The following is a 13569-nucleotide window of genomic DNA, read 5'->3' on the forward strand; positions in this document are numbered from 1 at the left end:
AAGGCTTGTGTAGATTTACACAAATCACTTCTTGGTCAGTCTCATCTTTGAAAAGAGGATGTTAATAGGTCAGAGTGTCCATGCTACTCTCACAAAGGACATGAGCTTGGATCCAAGCACCCACTTTGTGCAGCTCACAATTGGCTATCATTTGAGGTTCAGGGGGTCTGATGCTCTCTTCTGGTCCTTATGGGTACCTACACACACATACCGAGAGAGAGAGAGAGAGAGAGAGAGAGAGGGAGAGGGAGAGGGAGAGGGAGAGGGAGAGGGAGAGGGAGAGGGAGAGGGAGAGTTTAAAATAAAATATATATTAAGAAAAGAAAGGAAAGAGGTCACAGTGTACTTCAAATCTGTGGTTCTCAGTTTTTACATTCTGAGGTTCATATTGCTATGGGGACTGTCTATCATTCTGGAGCTTCATCCAGCTGCCCACCTAGTAGAATTTATCACATACTGATATCACAAATGTCTGACTCTTGTGAAGTTGCTGGAGGAAGGAGGAAGGAAGCCAGAAGGTCTGGCTTCTGGGAGATTACAGAGCATCAGGAAAACAGACAGGTGGATAGGTTTGGGGGATACTACTTGGAACTGCTCCATTGGACACTAGGCACCAGGAAAGATTTTAGGATGGAAGATCCCCAAGTCTTCCAGGGCCAGTAGACACTTCATAGGAGGCTTGGAGTATAGAGGGAAGGATAAAGAATATGTCAGCCCTAGAAGAAGGTGTGGGGCACTCCAGCGTAGCATAGAGCATGAGTGTGATTAGATTTTTTTCTTACACTTTCTCAGAGGACATCATATGGAAGACAGATGCCAGGATCAGAGTGAGACTTTTAGAAATTAGTCTCAAGGGTAAAGGAAGAGATAGAAATTCTTAGAGTACAGTGTGTTGAGACATCAGGTTAGCAGGTATGAATTCTAATAGTCTTTAAAATAATCTACTTTTAGGCTAGATTGCTCCTCCTCTTGAAGAACTATCTATGGGCTCTCTTTGTCATTCTCAGTATCTAAAAACTGTCCCAAATAGATTCTGGAGGCAGGGCATGAGAGGAAGGATGCCTAGATAAGATAAAGATGGTAAGAGTGTACATGTTTGCATTTATATGCGTGTGTGTACACACTCATGTATCACAGAATGCCATGATACACTATGGTTTGCACGCTTAGAGAACTGCATGCTGGAATGAATGAAATTTCATATAGTGGAAAAGAATATTTCTAGTGTTAGGAAATTAGGTTAAGAAAGTCAATGTGATTGGCTTAAAGTACTAGGAAGTCTGGGACTGAGGTAACCATATAAATGCTTAGGTTGGAAGGAAAAGTGTAATAAACATATTTCTTTATATTGGAAATGTTCCCTTGATGGCAGTTAGGTTTTATGATACATAAGTCATTTTATTTACTGTCTTAATACTACATCAGCAGACAGCCCTTATAGCAGTGCCCAGGAGTAAGATGCTGAAAGCAGAAACAAGGAAGGGAAGGGTGATCCCCATGCTGTCAGATGGGGTTGTTAAGAATGACAGGTTACTCCGCTTTATTGTGGTTTGTTAGCTTGCAAATCAGCATTTTGGTGAGGGGGAGCTGAGCCTTAGAATAAAGATGAATTCAGTTCCAGCCTTCTGGATTGAAGCCTCCATTTCAGGATGCCTCTCCAAGGAGCACCCCTGCCTCAATGGATAACTGATGCAAAGGTCAAAACTGAGGTTTCATGGTCTTTGGAATCTTTTCTGTTTGTAAGCTGTGTGGGAATGGTTTGTTCTTATTTTGAAGAATATTTGAGGTGGAGGACTTCTGGTGTCTCTGCTGTGAGGCTTCATAGGTCCGGCAGGAAGACAATAGGGGCAGTTTTCTCTCTCCTCTTGGTTTTCACAAAGGACACACTCTTTGCTAAAGGTCAGGAGATGTTTTGAGACAGTCTGGTTGTCTTTTTCTTCCCACTGGGATCCCACTCTGTACCTCTGTTGACTCAGGTACCATTGTGGAGGTTGTGTTTTGAATTTCTGGTCTTATTTTTTCCATCTTGTTCTTCCCCAGAGAGGAGAATATCCCAGTCATGATAAGGCTGTTCGTTCTTTGTTAGATAAATGTTGACAAAGACAGTGGCCAGCTGAAGTTTTTATAGAATCAAACACAGAACAATACCATATATTATATAACCCCTTTTCTCATTCTAACCTGCAAATGGCAATCTCTTAAGTCTAGGAGGGAAAGTGGGTCTTTTGTGGGCTGAGCAAAATCCATTGCTCCTTGGAGTGTTGCATTGAAAAGAAGACTGGTGGCTTCCAGACTCAGAAGTTCTGGGATCAATTCTGTGTGTCAGATGAAACTATGAAAGGAAGTTAGGGGCCCCTGTGCCAGGAATCCACATCATTTTATTTTGACCTGCTATGATATTTCTCGTAACCATGAGACCTAATTTTTTTTCATGTTTTAAACCCTGCTCGTTCAGGTTACATGTTGCCATCTATGTGTACTTGTCAGCTACGCCACCATAGCTGACTGAGTTTCTTGGATCAGCGGAGGGCTGAGGGCTGAGGGCGAGAGAAAGAAAGACAAGGAGTCATCTGGTAAAGAACCAAATGCTATATTTTCAACTGCATAGCTCCCTTTTATATTCCCCACAGAACAGGAATACAAACAGGAACAGGAATAAAAACAAGAACAAGGATCAAAACAGGAACAAGGAGATACACTCGGCAGCCTACCACCTAAGTTTGGATTTCTCCTTGAGCAGTCTTCTCAGAGAAATGCATGGAGATGGGGGATCGGGCACAACAGCACAGGTGCAGAGGATGGTGACTCACAATTCACCATTTTTCTTTTAATTAGAGGCTGAGCGGAGACAGAGACCAGACCCTCAGTGAAAATTGGGGATATTGTAATGATCCCCAGCCCCCTGCCATTGTACAGTGAGGTGGTGTGGTCATACCCATCCTGGTGTCTTTTTCCTGAGGAGGGGAACTGTTTCAACACCAACCCTTATGCAGCCAGCCATGTCTCTCAGGGAAAACTCCCTTGCAGTCCCGGCTGCAGCTCGGGCCTAGGTGAATGATAACGCTTTTTGTAACATGGTCAGCCACACTTGGGCAGAGGGATCCCCTCGACCATGTAAAAGCACCAATCCTCGCACAATAGCTTGAGATTGTACCTGTTGTGCCCAAAGGCGGCACAGACACCCAAAAACAAGCATCAGCAAAATTAGGCTAAAACTGTCAAGGAAGTAACTCCAGCCCACTCTTTCACCAGCATTCCCACTTGAAGAAACATGCTCAAGATAGATGACCCATCAATAGGATCGACTCTGGTATCATTAACTAATACAATCTTATTAAAGAGCTGCCAAATAAGATTATAAGTAGCATTCCAAAAGCCAGAACTCAACTGATTCAAATACTTAACAGAAGAGGAAGCATTAATTACATGCACAGGTGTAACACAAATGGCATGAAAGAAGGGATCATAGCTAACAACATGTCTGGTGGATAACATAAAATCTACTTGTTCTTGAACCAAAGCAATTTGTTGATTTAAATTTAAAACAGCAATATGAAAATGAGACTGAATATCACTCTGAGAAAGCAATGCATCTGCACCCTCCCGGAAAGTTCATTCAATGTCTGGGCAGTTTGTATGTTGCTGGATAAGGCAATGCCTGTGCCCCCAGCGGTCCCCACAGCGATGGCAATGGTGGCAAGGATCTGGTGCCATGTTGATGCAATTCTTCCAGGTGGTCGTGGAGGTGAAACAGAGGACAGATGGTGCATCCTTGGAGCATTTGAGCAGAAGTAACCGAATCGATGGGTTTTTTTTTTCTTCATCACCGCACACTTTGGGGCAGGGGCCTTCGCAGGGAATACAGTACATGTTCTGGGTGTTGTTGTGGATGAAGCCTCAGGGACACTCCTGCATACACTCGCCGTCATGGATGATGAAGCCATCCGAGTCACTGGTTTTAGCGTTGGAGATATTGGCACAGAAATCTTGGTCCACACAGCGCCCCGAACCTGTAGACACCAGGAGGGCAGGCAGGCACGCTCAGGGCTCTGCAGTAGTAGTGTCAACAGGCCACACAGGCTGTGCTGCCCTCAGGCGTATGGTAGCTGCCCAGGCACTCCGGGTGGCAGCACACGCCGTTCTTGGTGCAGGCTCACCTCCTGCACACACCTGGGCACATTCTCTGGCAGCGATCTGGGGTCCAGCGGTGGCAGCTGCACTCATCGTTGATGGTGGTCCTCTCACACATGGGCATCCCCTCCAATGTCCCTGGACACAGGTCCCCACATTCCCTTGGGGGCTTGTTCCTCACAATGCAGCATCCAAGATGGGAGACTAGTCCATGGTGGAGAGGCAACAGAGGTCAGCATTTCTCTCAATCCTGATGGCCCCCCGAGTATTGGACCTCAAGACTACAATATCCCTGAGATTGGTCATCTCAAAGATGACCAGTGTGCCGCTGCAGACTGCAGCAGCCACGGACGACTGTGAGGTTCAGGAAGAGGTCCCCCAGGCTCTCGAGGCCAGCCACTTGAAACAGCAGCAAGCACTAGGTGATGACTGTGAGCCTGGGGAAGGGCAGCCTCGGCAGACCCTGGCCTTGGAGATGAGCAGGACGTAGACGAAGCCCCCATCACTGCACAACTCTCCAGGTGCCCCAGCTGCCAACAGTCGTTGAGGATGTCAATGCCAGGCCGACAGACCTCTCCACTCGTCAGCCAGAGTGAGAGAGCAGCAGAGAGAAACACGAGCCCCCACAGCGAGGTTGGGGACCCTCCTCCGGAGCCAGACCCCACCCTTCTATCTGGGATGAAATTCTCCCCTCTCAAAAAAAAAAAAAGAAGAAAAGAAAATAGAAAAAAGCAGAAAAAAAGTCTCCAACTCAGTCCTTACTCTCGTCTAAAAACAAGAGCGCAGGCAACGATCCTCGAAAGCGATCCTCGAAAGCAGCGTGGACAGGGAGGGTAGCATTTGTAACCCAGAGATGCAGAAGAGGGAGGAAGACTGTACAGAAAGAAATCGCCACAGGCGAAGACAAACGCCCCAAACTGATTTTCTAAGGAATAAAGGGCCATGGTGTTTGGCAGCACCACAAAAATCACCTATTACCTTTTCCCAGTCTTCCAGCTTAAAAGTGCTGCTCACCACAAACCATGTAGAGAATTTTTGTAAATTCTTCAATAACCCTAGCTTTAACAGCGGTTCCCTGCTGAGCCAGAAGAGTAGATAGTTGCTTAGCCAGCAACTCCTTACTATGCGCCAAACCCATGGCGTTTACTTACCCTGAAAACTTACCTTCGGTTCATATCCGATACGTCTCCTGTCCTAATTCGTGCCCCAGAGACGGCCGTCAGCAATCTTCCTCATCTTTCCTATCTCGGTGAAACCTCCACTTGTCAGCTACGCCACCATAGCTGACTGAGTTTCTTGGATCAGCGGAGGGCTGAGGGCTGAGGGCGAGAGAAAGAAAGACAAGGAGTCATCTGGTAAAGAACCAAATGCTATATTTTCAACGGCATAGCTCCCTTTTATACTCCCCACAAAACAGGAACACAAACAGGAACAGGAATAAAAACAGGAACAAGGATCAAAACAGGAACAAGGAGACATACTTGGCAGCCTATCACCTAAGTTTGGATTTCTCCTTGAGCAGTCTTCTCAGGGAAATGCATGGAGATGGGGGATCGGGCACAACAGCACAGGTGCAGAGGATGGTGACTCACATGTACTCAAGTCATAGGGAATGTATTTCTTTGCTGTATTTTATAATCGACTCCTATTATTAAAGATTGTATGCTTAGTTCTTACAGTGGCACCGAAGGACCTTATTTTCTCTGCCCTTTGTTACTCCAGGGAGAAGATCATAGAGATACTACTTATTAGATACTACTATATTAGATAGAATTAGAATATAGAAAGGACAAGGGAGAGAAGGACTTTGTAATGGATCCCAACATTGGGCCAGCCATTCTGAGACTGACTGTGAATAGGTGTCCAGAGCCTCAGATTCAGGTCAGTGTCCTCAGAATGATCTTCTAGACACATTTCAGGTAAAGGAGAGGACACAAAGGTCCAGGCTTTCCATTTCCATGGTGGACTAAGTCTCTGGTTTGCATTACTGCTAGGATGATTTTAGCAACCCAGGGATTCTGAAAATGCCTCAGCAGCAGGTAGCCACTGCATCCCTTTACTTAGAGGTCATTTAGTCCCATGTCAACCCTAGTGACTTTGGGTTTCTGGCCTGCTAAAATACTCAACAGACTCAATGCTTTGAGACTATGCCAGATAGTTTGCTCAGAATATCTGGACAGGTTTACCATTGAAGAACTCGTTTTTATTTTTAAAGACAAACCCAGTCTTTGGGAACTTGAATAAATAGCTCTTTATCCACATGTGTGTAGAAATCAATGCATAGCCACAAGGAACAAGAAACATCAAGGAAACATGATATGCCCCAAAGGATAAAGAAAACTTCTTGTTAGACAACGAAAAGATGAGCTGTGTGAACAGCCCTAGAAAGAAAGTATTAAGTGGTCAGTATCGCTAACAAAGGGATTTAAATATAATATACACGCAGCAGACATCCGTAGCTGGAAGAAAAATGAATAAAATGAATATTGCAATTGAAAGTTCCATGGCCGACTCAATTGAGCTCAGAAAACTTTGAACTTGAAGAGATAGAAGAGAGAAATAAATAACAAAGCATCAAGAAGGCTTATGGAACTTCCAGGACAGCATCAAGAAGGCAAATGTTTCAATTTGAGGCCACACAGAGGAGGGAATTCAGGCACGGTGATGTAAAACTGGTAAAAGCCTACGATTCTGACGGTCACAGGGTCAGGACAAGAACCTTCTACTGATGTTTTGCTAAACAATGTTTCCTAAGCTGCTTCTAAGTGTTTGTTTTTATGCTCATAGCTTAGCACCGCCCTCAACACTGGCTGGAGAATTATCTGACTGAAGTGGTCAACAGTTAATACAGAGACTCACAGCTAGTTATACTGTTAAGAGTAAGAGTCTATTGAGTGCTCAGCCCTAAATGGAGCATCTGTATTAGCTTCATATCTCCAAGTCTCAAGGAAAATCTCAAAAGAGGGACAGAAAGAATGTAAGAGCTGGAGGCCGAGGAAGAGTGCTGTGGAACTCTGTCTCTGGTCATGACATGACTGTTGTACACACGAGTTGTGATTATCTGAACAAGATCAAGCCAACAAGAACAGGGAGCTCTGTCAGGCAGCACTATCTGAACTCAGATATTAACAAAACAAGGAAAGGACAGGAAGAGAGAGGAAAACATATGAGGGGTTCTTTGGGGGAGAAACTGGAACTGGGCATACGATCAAGAGCACTGTTTACATGTACGCAATTGTCAAAGAGTTAGTAAAAGATATTCTATTAATAAAAGAAGAAGAAGAAAGCGCCAGATGGTAGAGACACATGTCTTTAATCCAAAAGGCAGAGGCCTGTGGATCTGAGTTACAAAGTATGTTGCAGGACAGCCAAGGCTGCACGAAAAGCCCTATCTTAAAAACTAAAAACCAAAAGAAAACCAACCAACCAAACACCAAAAACCAACAATAACAACAACAAAAAAACCCAAGTAAATGAAACAAAAGCAAAACAACAACAACAACAAAAGCAAAGCAAGCAAATGTGTGACTCATATGAGTTCAAGCAAGATAAGAAAAAGATAGATAGTATGTGTACTTAAGGAAGTAAAACACAGCTTCTGTTTGCTGTTCTAAGTATACAGAAATCCATTGAGTTATATAGTCTTTGGATCTGGTTGATTTCAGTGTGTTATTTTTTTTAATTTACATTGTTTTTTTAATAATAAAATTTAAAATAAAGATTCTAATTAAAAACTTTAAAAGCATAAACAAATCCAGTAAAAAGAACAAACATTCAGACAGAAGAAGGTTCAAAGTCTCCAATTAGAGTCAGTTTGAGCAAAGTTACTCCAAATTATAATTAAGCTATCTAAAGTTTATCGGAAGCAGAGAATCCTGAAATCAGCAAGAGAAAAGACGGGCATGGCATGCAAGGGAGCTGCAATGTGTCTAAGAGCAGATTGCTCATTAGAACTTTATAAGCCCGATGAGAGGGGAGTAATAGAGTCAAAGGTCTAAAGAAAAAAAGTTGCCCCCCCCAGAACAGAGCCCAGCAAAGCTGTCCTTCAAACATGGGTAGGTTAGGTCTTCCACAGACCAATAAAAGGTAAAAGGGTTCATCATCACGAGTCTTACATCATAAGCTTCTATTTAGGCTCAAATGAAGGATGCTAATTAGCAATATCAGAAGATCTGGATATCTAAAGCTCCCTGGTAAAAGTAAGTCAATTCAAGATAAGAGTCAGAAGCTGGAAAGAACCCAGATGTCCTTCAACAGAGGAATGGATACAGAAAATGTGGCACATTTAAACAATGGAGTACTACTCAACTATTAAAAACAATGAATTCATGAAATTCTTAGGCAAATGATGGAACTAGAAAATATCCTGAGGGAGATAACGCAATCACAAAAGAATACACATGGTATGCACTCACTGATAAGTGGATATTAGCCCAAATGCTTGGAATATTCAAGATACAACTCACAGACCACATGAAGCTCAAGAACAAGGAATTCTTAAGTGTGGGTGCTTCTGTCCTTCTTAGAAAGGGAAACAAAATACTCACAGAACCAAATATGAAGACAAAATGTGGAGCAGAGACTGAAGGAAGGCCATCCAGAGACTGCCTCACCTGGGAATCCATCCCATATACAGTCACCAAACCCAGACACTATTGTGGATGCCAAGAAGTGCTTGCTGACAGGATCCTGATATAACTGTCTCCTGAGAGGCTCTGCCAGAGCCTGACAAATACAAAGGTGAATGCTTGCAGCCAACCATTGAACTGAGCACAGGATCCCCAATGAGGTCCCAAATGGAGGAGTTAGAGAAAGGACTGAAGGAGTTGAAGGGGTTTTCAACCCCATATTCCTATATCAATAATATCAACAAACAATAATATCAACAAACCAGAACAATAATATCAACAAACCAGACCTCTCAGAATTCCCAGGGACTAAACCACCAACCAAGGAGTACAGTGCAACCTATGGCTCTAGTTGCATATTTAGCAAGAAGATTTCCTTGTCAGGCATCAATGGGAGGAGAGGCCCTTGGTCCTGTGAAGGATCAATGCCCCAGTGTAGGGAAATTTGAGGGTGGTGAGGCAGGAGTGGGTAGGTGGATAGGGGAACACCCTCATAGAAGCAGGGGAGGGGGATAAAATAGGGGGTTTCTGGGGGGATTGGGAAAGGGGATAACATTTGAAATGTAAATAAAGAAAATATCCAACCCCCAAAAAAGTAAGAAGTCAAATACAGAGTTTTCCAAAATTGTATAGTGGTGTATATATAAAAAAATCTTTAATATAAAGGCTACAAGAAAATAAACCTGTTAAAACATAGTTATACTTATGTAGTAAATGTCTTAGTTATTTTTCTGTTGTTGTAAAGAGGCTCCATGGATAAGATAACTAATGAAAGAAAACATTTTGTCAGGGGCTTGTCTATGGTTTCAGAGGGTTAGTCTATGATCATCGTGGCGGAAGCTTGGCAGTAGGCATGCAAACATGGTGCTGGAGAAGTAGAAGAGAGCATACATCATGCCACAAGTACTAGGTAGAGGTGGTGGGGAGGAGAGAGAGAGAGAGAGAGAGAGAGAGAGAGAGAGAGAGAGAGAGGAAGAAGGAGGAAGAAGAACAGAGGAGGAGGAGGAGAAAAAGGAGGAAGAGAAGGAGAAGGAGGAGGAGTAATAAACTAGGAATAGGGAATAGTGTGGATTTTTGAAACCTCAAAGTGAGTCCCCAGTGGCACACCTCCTCTAACAAGACCACACCCCCTAATCCTTCCCAAACTGTTCTATCAGCTGGGGACATATGAGCCCATGGGAACCATTCTCACTCAAACTACCATAGTAAAGGATAAGCAATGTAAAAAAAATATGAAATATGAGTTTAAAAATGGAAATGATTCAGTGAAGGAGCAGAATAAAATATAACAGGCTTGGGGTGGGGATGTTGTTTGCCTTTTGTTTCCGTGAGCAAACAAAGTTGTTATTAGCTCCCTACTTTACCTCATACTGCTCTGGTGAGGAGTAGGGCTGGAAGCTTCCTTTTGAATGTGGGTAGGGCTAAGCTTTCTCTATGGTATTTGGATGAAAAAGAGCAATTGCCATAAAGAAGTTCTTCCTGCCTCTTTCTTGGATCTCTGCTAGAGAAAGCAGACTTTTGTTTAAGCTTTGATTATCTATCTACCTATCTATCTATCTATCTATCTATCTATCTATCTATCTATCTATGGTCTGTACCTGTTGATGTTCCAGGCATACTGGCTATTGCAGGTCTAAGTCTGACCTATATATGAAAGATAAAACAAACAAGATTCTGTGATTTCCCAGAGAGCTAACCACTAGGCTATACTTTGGGTCTCAAGGTCCTCTTACCTGTCATCACTCTACTTTCAAAGCCTGTGTCCTATTATGTAACATCCTGAGCCTTAAATTGTCTTTTCAGAAGAAATAGAGAAAAAGGTATCTACTTCATATTTTCAAAAAACCTGTTCAAATTTTAATATGGAAGAAAAGCAAGAAAAAATACCTTAATATACATAGGAACTCATTTTGGTAAAATAACTTCATGCAAATACATACATACACATAAAAGATTGTGGACACATAACTAAAACACGGGCAAACACACAGATTCATAGAAAAAGTATTGAAATCTGAATTCTTTATTTTTTGATAACATGCTAGCTTCTTATTCACACATGCTGATATAAAAAGTAACTTCTCATTTTGAAAGATTATTTTTCAGGGCATCTTTTTTAAAAATTGTTTTTTCTTTCATTGGATATTTTTAAAATTTACCTTTCAAATGTTTTTCTCTTTCTAGGTCTCCCCTCTGGAAACCACCTATACCCCCCCCCCCCCTGCTTTGAGGGTACTCCCTCACCCACCCACTCCTGCCTTCCTGGCCCTGGCATTCCCCTACTACACTGGAGCATCGAACCCCCTCAGGACCAAGGGCTGCTCCCCCCACTGATGTCAACAAGGCCATCCTCTGCCACTTATGTGGTTGGAGCCATGGGTCCTTCCATGTGTACTCTTTGGTTGGTGGTCCAGTCCTGGGGTGGGGGGGTACACCGGGGGTTCTGGCTGATTGACACTGTTGCTCCCCCGTGGGGCTGAAAGCTCCCTCAGCTCCTTCAGTCCCTTCTCCAACTCCTCCATCCGGGACCCTGTCCAATGATTGGCTGTGAACATCCACCTCTGTATTTGTCAGGCTCTGGCAGAGCCTCTCAGAAGACAGCCATAACAAGCTCCCTTCAGCAAGCACTTCCTCGTATCGGCAAAAGCATTTGGGTTTGGTGATTGTATATGGGGTGGATCCCCAGGTGGGAAAATCTCTGGATGGCCTTACCTTCAGTCTCTGCTTCACACTTTGTCTCCATATTTCCTTTCTCCCGTGAGTATTTTGTTCCCCCTTCTAAGAAGCACTGAAGCATCAACACTTTGGTCTTCCTCCTTCTTGAGCTTCATATGGTCTGTGAATTGTATCTTGGGTATTCTGAACTTTTGAGCTAATATCCATTTATCAGTGAGTGCATACCATGTGAGTTCTTTTTGACTGGGTTACCTCATTTAGGATGTTATTTTCAAGTTCCTCCATTTGTCTGCAACTTTCATGAAGTCATCGTTTTTAATAGCTGAGTAGTATTCCATTATGTAAATGTACCACATTTTCTGTATCCATGCCTCTGTTTAGGGTCATCTGGGTTGTTTCCAGTTTCTGGCTATTATAAATATGGCTGTTATGAACATAGTGGAGCATGTGTCTCTGTTATATGTTGGAGCATCTTCTGAGTATATGCTCAGGAGTGGTATAGCTGGGTCCTCAGGTAATGCTATGTCCAATTTTCTGAGGAACTGCTAGACTGATTTCCAGAGTGGTTGTACCAGCTTGCAATCCCACCAGCAATAGAGGAGTGTTCCTCTTTCTCCACATCCTCACCAGTATCTGCTATCACCTGAGTTTTTGATCTTAGCCATCCTTTCAGGGCATCTTAAACAGGTCCCTTTATTATCTATGCTGTCTACATTACACATTGTTGCACAGGAAAATGTCATAGATGTTAAAGTGTTAACAATATTCAAATGTGAATCTCTGAAAAAATTTAAAGAAGTATTTTCCTACCAAAAGAAAGCACAGATAAAAAGTCTCAAGTGTCCCTTAAGCCACTCATTGTGGCTTTCTCTCATAATCCCAGCACTGGCATGCTGCAGCAGGGGGGTTACCATGAATCTGAGGCCATTCTGGGCCACACATTGAATTCTAGGCCAGCTAGCACTGTACAGTGTGATCTGGGCAGTCATTCTAGGGTAGCTATGATGTTCTCTTGGGCCCACTCATCTTTCTCTATTTCCATGATTCAGGAGGATGTGGCTCTTCCCTTGCTCTTCTGCCTGTTTATTGGCTGCTGACTATAGCTCCCATATTCTTTTTCCTGTACTTTGGTTTTCTTTATGCATTCTCTAAAGCTCTTCTCGCTGTGGTTGCTTGACTACCCTGTAGTTGATCTCTATGCTGGTTTACCTCAAGCAGCAGGGTTCTTTTTGCCTGCCTTCTTTTCCCTACCTCCCTCCTCCAAGCAGCTTCTGATCTTTACAGTTGGATTACCATGTGATCACTCTAAAGCTCCAATAAAACAGTCCTTGAGCTTAAAAAAAAGTGAGACCTTGTCTCGAATACAAGACAAAACAAACCCCTTTCCATTTTGCATCCATGATTTACCTTTAAGTTGTTTCTAAATATAATATTGGATGGGAGTACGGGTACCTACTTTTAAAAATTACCAAATAGGCAGTGAAATAGTTCTTCCCACTGTCTTAAAGCACAGCTAACAAGTGCCTCACCTTCATCACCTTGAATTCCATTGAATGTTGTAAGTCTGTCTTGAGAAGAAAGCACATTTCTTGGTTTCTCTGTCTCTAACTCACCTTTACCTTGAACCACTTCAGTTTCCCCTTCTGCAAGCTGACATAGAAGAATGTTCATGTGTGAGGAGTGACTAATTGGTTAGAGATTAGCTTTTATCTTAAGCAATACCTCTGGGCTACCAAATCTCAAAATTTCGCCAACTTTTCATCCACTCGAAATCTGTTCTGAGTCTCAGAGTTCACACAGTATGATGTGCATCAAAACATTGTTCACACATTCAAAAAGTCACTTTTACTTTTACTATGGAAATCAGAATGCAGGAGGATTCAAACACTTCCTTGGAATGCTGATCTTGGATAGGACAGTTTGCCTAACTTCTTGGTTATAAGATATCACAATCTCAAAATCTGTTTTAGAAACCTAGGCTTCTAGTACTGCACAGAAGTTGGAGTACTTGAACTCTGTACCTCTAGGACACCTTTCTCCTTCTTTCCTCAGTGAATTGACTTTCATTGTCATCTACTAGGCAAAGATTATTTACACTTAGAAGGAACCATTCTCTACCTCCAGACCTGAACTC

The sequence above is a fragment of the Grammomys surdaster genome, unplaced genomic scaffold (genome assembly GCF_004785775.1).
Source record: "Grammomys surdaster isolate TR1022 unplaced genomic scaffold, NIH_TR_1.0 313, whole genome shotgun sequence".
NCBI lineage: Eukaryota > Metazoa > Chordata > Mammalia > Rodentia > Muridae > Grammomys > Grammomys surdaster.